Consider the following 10,372-nt stretch of genomic DNA (forward strand, 5'->3'; position numbering starts at 1 on the left):
GCACTCCACCAGCCTAAAGAGGTAGCAGTCATTCATGTGCGGGCCCATGGGAAGGCTGCTGAGGAAAAGCATAAGCTTGGAAATGCAAAGGCTGATTCAGCAGCAAAGGAAGCTGCATTTATTGGGGGAGAAGCAGAAGAGGTATCCAAGCAGGCCATGTCCCATGCCATATGGCCAGACATCCAAGATTTAGTCCCACAGTATTCCCCTGAAGAAGATAAATTTGCACAAAGAGCTTGTGCAGAAAAGAACTCCCAGGGGTGGTGGATAGTACCAGGAGGGAAAGTCATGATACCCAGGCCATTGCTTCGGGAGGTGCTGCAACAGCTCCATGCAAGAACCCACATGGGAGGTTTGGCCATGGGTGATCTAGTGATCCGCCAAGCAGTAGCCCCAGGGCTATATGTAGAAGCTCAGCGCATTGCTACCAAGTGCATCACATGCCAGAAAGTAAACCCCCGAAGGAAACCCCCTGTGCCAATGGGAGGTAGACCCTGGGCAGCGTACCCTGGACAGGCATGGCAGATTGATTTTGCCGAGCTCCCACGGTCCGGACATCACGGGTTTTTACTTGTCATGGTAGACCAGCTCTCTGGTTGGGTCGAGGCATGGCCCACCAGGACTGCCACTGCGGCTACAGTAGTGAAGTATTTGTTGCAGGAGATCATTCCACGGTATTCCCTGCCTGAGTCCATTGAGTCGGATCAGGGACAACACTTCGTGGGAAAAGTGGTTCAAGGAGTCGCGCAAACTCTCAAGGTTACTTGGAAATTACACACACCATGGAGACCACAGAGTTCAGGACAAGTGGAACGTATGAATAGGACTTTAAAGACTTTGCTCACCAAAATTTGTATTGAAACACGTCTTAAGTGGCCTCAAGCATTACCGCTCGCCCTTACTTGCATTCGAAACACTCCCCGACGGGGCCTTAAATTGACCCCATATGAAATTATGTTTGGCAAGCCGCCTCGAGTCTTACCTCCTGGGATGCGAGAGAATGTAACTTTTGAATTAGGTAATAGTGAGCTTCATATGTACGTTATTGCTTTGCAGTCTGTCTTGTTTTCTCTTCACAGGTATGCAGCCTCCTTTCAGCGCCTGCCTTTAGACGTACCGGTACATGACTTCTCCCCGGGAGACTGGGTCTTGGTGCAGCGGTGGAAAAAGGAACCTCTGACTGAGAGGTGGAGTGGCCCTTTCCAGGTACTTCTAACAACCCACACCGCTGTAAAGATCGCTGGCCATGACCGTTGGATACACCATACCCGTGTGAAACGACATCCACAAGCGTCAGAGGACAACAACTCCCAAGACGAACTCACTCCGGAAGCTGAGTCGTCTTCGGAACAAGAAGCCAGCAAGTGGAGCTGTGAACCTACTGGTGATCTCCAAGTGCGCCTAAGACGGCTTAATCAAAGTTCAGAAAATTAGTCCAGAAAGTAAAAGGGAAAATATGGTGGGAATTATAATGTGCCTTGTTGTTATCTGCATAATGAAAGAAGCAGGATTGCATAGCCTTAGCCACTGGCCTATGCCCCCGCTTTCCCAAATTACTCCCCCAGGGACAAATTTGTATGTTGATATGATGGAGAGAATTGCAAGTACTTTTAATCTTACCAACTGCTGGGCCTGTGGGGGGCTCCGAGAGGCCGGAGAACAGTGGCCTTGGAGGGCTTTTCCTTTGGCCCCAAAATGGTTAGTCAGTGACAAAGCAGATGTTAAGAGTACTGGTCAAGAATGGGATGAGAACCACAGCTGGGATCTTTCCCAAGTGGCATTGGGAGAGTACTGTATTAGCAGTAATGGTACAGGAAGGAGGTTAGGACATAGTCAGTGTACATGGACATTAAAATGGGCCCGAGTATGCAGCAGGTATGCTGATCAATGGAATTCTGCTGCCATTAGGCTCCCAATCTCCACACAGATGCAAAATCTCAAAAGGACAAGAATATTACCTTTCGATCCTGACCCTACCAGATGTCAGGCATATGAAAAGACCCGAGGCGAACGATTTACCTACATTTATAAGTGGCAATGGGCACACCTGAATGGCACAGTGGCAAGGTTTAATGCATATTGGAGTGCCTTAAATGACACAAATGAAATAACCAAGTGCGAGTATAGGGATAAAGATGGCGTATGGAAATGTCAGTTTAAACTGAGTAACTATCACACTGGCCCTTTAGGGCATAAGGGCACCAAATACTATCCCCTTCTTTTCCACAGCCGTGACCCCCTAGCCTTGGGAGGGGAACACAGGGCCCTAAAAGGACATTATTGGATTTGTGGAAAGCGTGCCTATACGGTCCTACCACGAGGGTGGACAGGAACCTGCTATATTGGAGTAATTGTACCATCTTTCTTTTTGTTACCATCTGAGGGTGGAAATAAGCTGGGAGTCTCTTTGTATGATGATTGGAACAGGGCCAAGAGAAGTATTGATGTAAGTTTGACACAGGGTGGCTCCCAAAAGTGGAAGGAGGATGAGTGGCCTCCTCAGAGGATTATTGAGTATTATGGACCAGCTACATGGGCTAATGATGGGAGTTGGGGCTACCGGACACCAATATATATGCTGAATAGAATCATCCAGTTGCAGGCAGTCTTGGAAGTAATTACTAACCAGACTGCCACTGCTCTCGAGTTGCTGGCTTGACAAAGTTCTCAGATGAGGGAAGCCATATACCAAAATCGAATGGCTTTAGACTATTTACTCGCAGAGGATGGCGGAGTCTGTGGAAAGTTCAACCTTTCTAATTGTTGCCTCCAAATAGATGATAATGGGAAGGTGGTCTTAGAGATTGCCAAAGAGATTAGGAAAATAGCCCATGTACCAGTACAAACGTGGGAAACCACATGGAATAAGGACTGGTGGTTTCAATTATTTGGAGGACCCTGGTGGAAAAAAGTAGGGTTTGTGCTTTTGTGTGCTCTAACTGGTTTGATTTTTATCCCTTGTCTCATTCCTTGTCTTACTAGATTGATAACCACCACAGTAGAAGGAATGCAGGTTGCAGCAGTCCCTCTAAAAGCACAGACTGTAGCAAAAGTCATGGTCCTCAGAAAAATTCCTCGTAATTATCTTGATATGCCCAAATGAAGTAAAGATCAGAAAGCATCTTGAGGGGGGAATATTGTTAGAAATATTATTAAAAATGCATTATCAATAGCTGTTAGCTCCCATCAATAGGGTTGTCCTTTGAATAAGCAAGGCTGCCAGCCCTCCTTGTCTCCTTAATGAGAGAGGGAAGGAGGGGTTGGAAACTGAAGGAAAAACTCCAAGAGCTCTCTTTGTTCTGCAAATTTACTATCTCTTTGTTACACTAAATCACACTTTCCTTGATGGCTCCCACGGTTTTTAGGCTAAGATAAGAATAATTGCCATTTTAGCCTTGAAGTTAAACCCTCCATAACCTCCAGTGCTTTCTGGGCAAGCGTAATAACCTAATACATATTAAGCCTATCCGCCCCGCATACTTAAGTAGTTAATTATAATACACATGGGATGCATGATCTGACGTATTCTCATGCATGTTTGTATGAACCGGAAATGAGTTGTAAGAGTTCCTGTTTCTGTACACGTGCCAGAAAAGAGGGGATAAAAGCCTGCTAATGATTGTACTCAGGGGCAGAGGGTTTTGATCTTTTGTCTTCTCCCTCTGACCCTATTTGCAAATATATACCTTTTGTCTCACCAACAATGTGTGCCTAAGGATTTGTTATTCAATGAGCCTCCAAAGAAAACGAACCGAGAGAGAGTTTTTTTTACTTCAAAGGGGCTCACCCCCCACCCCAAACTAGGGGCAGGGCTTCAAGGTAGCCCCTTCCTGGGCTCTGGCCAGATGCAGCAGGAGTGAGGAGGGGCGTGCACACAGCCAGGATCACAGCCCAGCAAGTGGATCACTGGCTGCCCAGCACAGCAGGCAAGTATCAATCTATTTTGTGAAGGAGAAGGGGCAGATTGAGGCCCCCTGTCAGATAACTGACTTCATGGCTCACTATAACCTGTCATACTGCTGCCTGAATACAAATGCTGTTGCTACTGCCAGGCAGTTTGTTTTATGCTTTGACCAGGAATCAAAAGCAGAGATAGGACTGTGCCACTGTACGCCTCCTGGATCTTCCTCTGGATGTACATCAGCTCAGGTACTTTGGGGAAGAACCTATTATGCATTGCTGTGTTATCCTGTCTTTGCAGGCCCATTAAACCTGTTATGATGGCTTAAAGCAGGAGCATTGTGGGGATGGATCAGACTTTTAATCAGACTTGCCTGCATTGTATTCTCTTTCAGGCAAAACTTCTCACCAGACAAGTTTTGTTCATACACGTTTTCACAGAAGAGCCCATCACTGACCTCTGTGTAAAAGCAAACCTAGGAATCCCATGGGCACGTAATCTCTATGCATTGCAAGTGGAAGGAATTCACCAAAGCCAAATCACTATGTAGCATTATGGTGTGACTTTTTTTTTAATAGGCTAGTCAGCCGTTCCTTTGAGCAGCGGTAACAAGCCAGCATTGCCACAGTTTCTGTAAGTTAAAATAATTTAACTACCTGAACACAGAATGGGGCAGATGTGCACACTGATGTTATTGCAATACAAAGAGATGCACCATGTAGAGATGGTGGAGGTAGGCCCAGCTCAAAACGTAATCCAAACATAATTGTCTTCATGAACAAGCTTTAGCCTTTTCCAAACAGACATAATGGCACTCACTACCTTAGACCATGGTAGTACAACAAAGTGGAAGTCAGGAGGGAAGGGAGTCAGCCTACTCAGCTTAACCACTGCTAGTTAGTGGCAAGTGCAGTGAACCTAACAAGAATCATGTAAATTGATGTAGTGTTGGAGTGTTGCTGTAGCTATGATAAACCAAGACATACGAGAGGTGAGTAGGTTTGCGGTCTAGGAGTACGACAGACTAGAGAGAGAAGAGCTGAATTAACTTGGCAGTGCTCAGGGCTGTGTGGGCTGCACTGACACTGCTTCATCCTCCCTTGCAGGTCAATGCTGTGATCTGCGCAGCCTGTGGGGAAATGCTCCTCCTGCTGCAGCTGTGCAGAATAGTGATATCTCAAGGTGAAACATAGATCAGCAGGCAAATTCGGGGTGCAGACAGACGTAACAATTTTCACCTGATCTGGCCACAGGGAGAGGTCTATAACTATGACCAAACACAAGTGCAGGGCTGCAGGTTGCTTTAAAATGGCTGATTGTGTGACAACCTGAACTCTTATTGCCAGCAGCTAGATTTCCCTCCTCTCTGGACCCAGCAGTGAACTTCTGTTTGGTCAGGCGATTGTTGTAACTCAGAGCGCTTCCTACAAAGCGTTCTCAGTTACAGCAGGGAGCTGTACTTTTGGCTGGGGCCTTGGTTTCAACCATACATTTTCTATTACGTACGCGTGACAGACTGCCAATGTGGGCCCACCAGATGGGCTTGAGATACTTGCCCTGGGCTAGAAACAGTGCCGGTGAAGTCTGAGCGACCCCAAGGGTGCAGCAGGGGAGCCCTGCCCTGTGGAAAAGGAGAAGCCAATTGAAGAAAAGGGTTTTCAATCCCCTCATTCACAGGGGAGGGGGATGGCCGGGGTTGGGGGCCCGCCACCCTGAGCCTTGTTTGCCTGGTTTGCAAGCCAGGGAGGGGTGGCTGGAGGGGATAAAAGCAGCAGCCGAACTGGCATGTGGGGGCTGCTGACAGTGACTCTGGGGAACAATGCAGGAGGGCTAAGAAGAGCTGGGGTGTGCTGACCCAGCGTAGAGAGCAGGGAGACCCCTCGGAAGAGCCTCCATGGCCCTGGGAGAAGAAGGCAGTCGGCCGTGCCTCCAGCCCTGCAGCAGAGAGGGAGCCGCAGCCAGGGCTTGGGGCAGAGAGCTGGTGTCCCAAGGCCCCATCGCAGTGTGCTGGACGGGCCGGGTGTCCCAGAGGCTAGGGCAGCAGTCGGCCCCCTGCTCCGCTGCGGAGAAGAAACAGCAACCAGGAGCGCAGGTGGCATCCTTATCTGGAGAGGGAGCTGGGCCGGTGAGTGGAGGAAACCCCTCACCTTCCCTGGGGAAGCGGGACAGCAGCAGGCAAGGCACTGGGATCCTGAGGAGCGGCAGAGCGGCACTCGGAGCGGGACTGGCGAGCTGCGAGGCATGTGGGGCACCCGGCCAGTCATCTGGAGCAGGGATCTAGAGCAACAACCCCTGGGAGCTGCCTGTGCTGCTGACCCTCTGCCACTGACTGCCCCAGAGGGGACTCAGTCCTGTCCCTTATTCTGCAGCTGATTGTCATCGGATGGAGTCCCTGAGCTTTGTGCTTGGGTCATGCCGATTGCTGCAGGAGCCTACTCTGTTGATTGTTGCTTGCCTTTTTGGTTGCCACGGAGGGTCACCCTTCAGCCTCTTTGGGGCTTTGGGGTTTGATACAATTTGGTTGCTGCAGACCAGAAGAGCTTACACTGTTGCAGTCTGTCCCTTATTGGGAAGCTTGTTGGAGCTGCTGGAAGTGAGCACCCTGCTTCCTTGCTGTAGCAACTCAGCAGTGGCTGCCAGCTGCCAGTTCCCCTACCTGTGGTTCATGAGTCAAGGGTTGACAAATGCATTCAGGTTTGTTTTGTCATTTAAGTTCACCTGTAGATAACCTCTCCTGTTATTCTTGTTTTGTAAATAAAGTGTAAATAGTTAAATCAGTTAAGTGTTAGACTTTCTTGGGACCACGGGCTGCTCTGTGGGGAGCAGGGGCTGGCTGGGAAGTAAACTGGTGCTGGCCAGAAGCCCTGCCCCACTCTCACCCACCATCCCTGATATTGGGCAGGGGTGGCAACTATTGGGCCGCTCCCGGGTTACATATGTTTAAAATTATTTTTGCCTAAACAAAGTCATTTTGAGCAGCAGTAAATTTGCTTTTCCTTTTGCAAATGTAAACACAGGGTGTTTAAAAAATGTTATAACTTAAAAAAAAAAAATTTCCCCCAGCAGGGAAACTTGACAAGACTGACCCTTCACCGCCAAAAGTCCCAGTTTTGAGAACTCTGCATATCTCACCAGAAAAATGTATTTGGAGAATTCCTAGCCAGCTGTACTGCACAGTCCGTGGATACACCCCAAATGACCAAAGCATCATAGTGATGCTGCAGGTACCCCACATCCCTGTGGTGACTTTATATTAATGAAGATTCCCAGGTTAAGGGGGTGAAGTATGTTCGGTAAGCATGATGATCATCGCTATATTCTGCCTAACATCTCTAACTATCTATATAGATTTTTAATCCTCAAGCTCATGGCTTTGGATTTCTTGTGGAAAACACTACCATGAGCTAATGATGGGAAAGTATTTCCTTTAATCAATCCAGTTACACTTTTAGGTTGATTTGTGTTTGAGATCATAACCTTGGACCTTTTGGAGCCAGTTGCTATAGGCTGTCTCAGGCCAGCAAGTAAATGCAGCTGTTTTGCAAATTTGAAGGAGCCCCATAAGTACATCTGTGGACATGGGGAAATGAAAATGCTGAAGACCCTGACAATCAGGCTTGAAATGAGATTAGGCAGTTTTCTTAAGGTATGTTTCCCCCCCATTTTTCCAAGGGATCCTAAGTTTTAGGTCTCCCTCTGCTGAAATGTTCAGGGTAAAAGCACAAGCAGTAGCTGGTATATGCCTCGTAAATAGAAGGACCCTTGACTGCTAAATGCTTATCTTTAGGGTTCACCTTTGAGAGGGATGGGCCACATCTGTGTCCTCATTTCTAGAGATCCAATACAGATCACAGAATCACAGAAAATGAGGGTTGGAAGAGACCTCGGGAGGTCATCTAGTCCAACTCCCTGCTCAAAGTAGGACAAGCTCCAGCTAGATCATCCCAGTCAAAGCTTTGTCTAACCAGGTCTTGAAAACCTCCAAGGATGGAGTCTACCACTTCTCTAGGTAACCTGTTCCAGTGTTTTACTACCCTCCTAGTGAGAAAATTCTTCCTAATATCTAACCTACACTTCCCTCGCTGCAACTTAAGACTCTTGCTCCTTGTTCTGTCAAATCACTACACACCAATAAAAAAAATGAGATGCTGGGAAAGTGAGTATGACTGTTTAGGTAGTGAGTGCATCTACACATACTATTAATGTGCATGAATAAACTCTGGCGCTCATCTACATGAGATGCTTAATGCCCATTGGACTAATCATGCTAGTAAATTAGCATGGTTTTTGCCAGCCACACTAATACTCAGTAGAGTAAGTCCAATGGGCATTAAGCATCTCGTGTAGATGTGCCCTTTCTTCAAGTCTTTTAGAAGTCTTTTGCAATTAGATCAAGAACCCAGAAGGCATTGGCGAGTGAATGGCAACTCTAGCTCATGCCTGTCCTGTGAACCAATCATGTTATAAAAATGCATTTCTACCTAGCCTTCAGTACTGGATGAGTTGTATTCATGCAATTGTTAGCAAATGCCTCCTCTCAGGTCACGCAGAGCTAAGGTAAAGTCACCAGCACTCTAGAGTTAAGTTTTGTTTTTATGCAATACTGGGACTTGTGTTAGAAGCAATATTTGGAGTTGCAACTCAATGGAGATTGCAGTCAAGGTGCACAGAGAAAGTCTTCTTAGTGTTTCTACTGTAGGAAGCAGTGTTTTGGCTGAATTTCAGCATGGGGGTAGCTTTTAAGTGGCTTTCAGCTGCAGTCAGACATGTCTCTTTGACTTTGCCTATCCCTCTTACCTTCTCCTCCTCTCCTCTTTATGTTGCTTCCAATGGTGAGATTTTGGTCTCTGTGCTGTCAAAGATCGGTTGTGGCCTTGGATGATCCTATTTGATCTCACATCAAAAAACCTGTAAAATTCTACTGTGAAGTAATTGCTTTGTTTCCAAAAAATACTTCCCCATGTTGCAGTAGCTCTGAATGCTTGAGAGAAAACAAATGCATCTCGGTGCATAAAAATGCATCTTGGTGCAAATGCTGATAAGTAAAACACAACTGTCATGGAAAGAATCAAACATTTGAGGGTGGAAATGTACTTTATGCAGAAAAAGTTATATAATCTAGTTTTTTATTTGACCACCACAAAAACAACTTGAGTCTTGGTACACAGTCTGGTTTAAAACCACAAGTATGTGGGTATTCAGCTAAACAGAGATGTGGCTGAGTAGCTGCAATGGAACAGAAATTTAGCTTCTACAGTTCATATCTTTAAAACCAACTGCTTGAAATTATTTGCATTATATTTTGCACTGAGAGACCACAACTGAAGTTGCGCTTCCGGTGCTCTGGGCATCATACAAATAGCTTTTGCTGTCCCTTGGGTCTAAAGCTGCTAGCCCAAGATTTGGAGGTTGCAAGTTTTCACGATTAAGGAAAAAAACTGATGAAGGAAGCAGAGATCTTGAATGCAACCCTGTTGATTTGCCAAAAAGAAAATGTCCAAAGTCTTGATTTCTTCAGTCAAGGAGGAGTCATAGGACAGGAGGCAACACTTTCCTTACAACCCCAAGCCTCTGGAAGGCAGCACGTGACCCAATACCTTTTCTCTTTGGGCCGTACATTGTGTTCATCCAGGCAGTGTCTCAACTGGGTTTTTTCTTCCCTTTCACATCTACACAGGGAAGCCTCTCCACCCACCTAGTTCAGAACCTGTAGTGAACTCTCATGTGCCTTTGATTTGGATGGTGACACATACCTATGTTTTGCTTTGGAAACAGTTACTGGTTTTGTAATGGAGCTAAAGAGCTGTTTTAAAGTGGGGGAGGACGCCAGTGATTCCATCTATCAGCTTTGCCTAGGTTACGGCAAAGACCCAGTCCTTGTCTTACAGAGAGCGGATGATGCAAATGGACCACAGGTAGGTGAAATGAAGATTATTTTCCCCGTTTTCACATGTGACACATGAGGTCCAGAGATTTGGTTAACTGCTCAAAGTCCCATGGGGTCTAGCATAGAGCTGGGAGTGGAAAGGTCTCGTAGGTGTTCCTTAGCCACAAAAAGAGCACCTTTGGTGAGGTTTGCAGAGAGTCTGCATGTGTCTCCTAACTCCCAACTCTCTGCTTATTTTCCAGGACTATGTGTTTCAGGAGCTCCATGGGGCTTGTTCATGACTCCTAGCTCTCAGATTAAAGCCACCATGAGCCTTCTGCCCTAGAGCAGCACTGGCACAGGACATGGCGGGGTCAGCCAAGCATGATCTTCTAGATACCCAGCACCAGCTGTCTTCGGAGGGGCCATCAGTGCAAGACTGTAACTGCTGGACAAGAAAGGGGCCAGGTTTGAATCATTCGCTCAACTGCTCCAGGCAGCTTCAGTAGAAAAATGCCTCATGTGATTTAACTTATCAAGATTTCCCCACTCTTTGTATGACAAGAAACCTCCCCTGAGCTCTCAGAGCTGCCGTTTGCAGCAGA

Source organism: Crocodylus siamensis, chromosome 15, assembly GCF_052110815.1.
Source record: "Crocodylus siamensis isolate JL-2025a chromosome 15, ASM5211081v1, whole genome shotgun sequence".
Classification (NCBI taxonomy): Eukaryota; Metazoa; Chordata; order Crocodylia; family Crocodylidae; genus Crocodylus; species Crocodylus siamensis.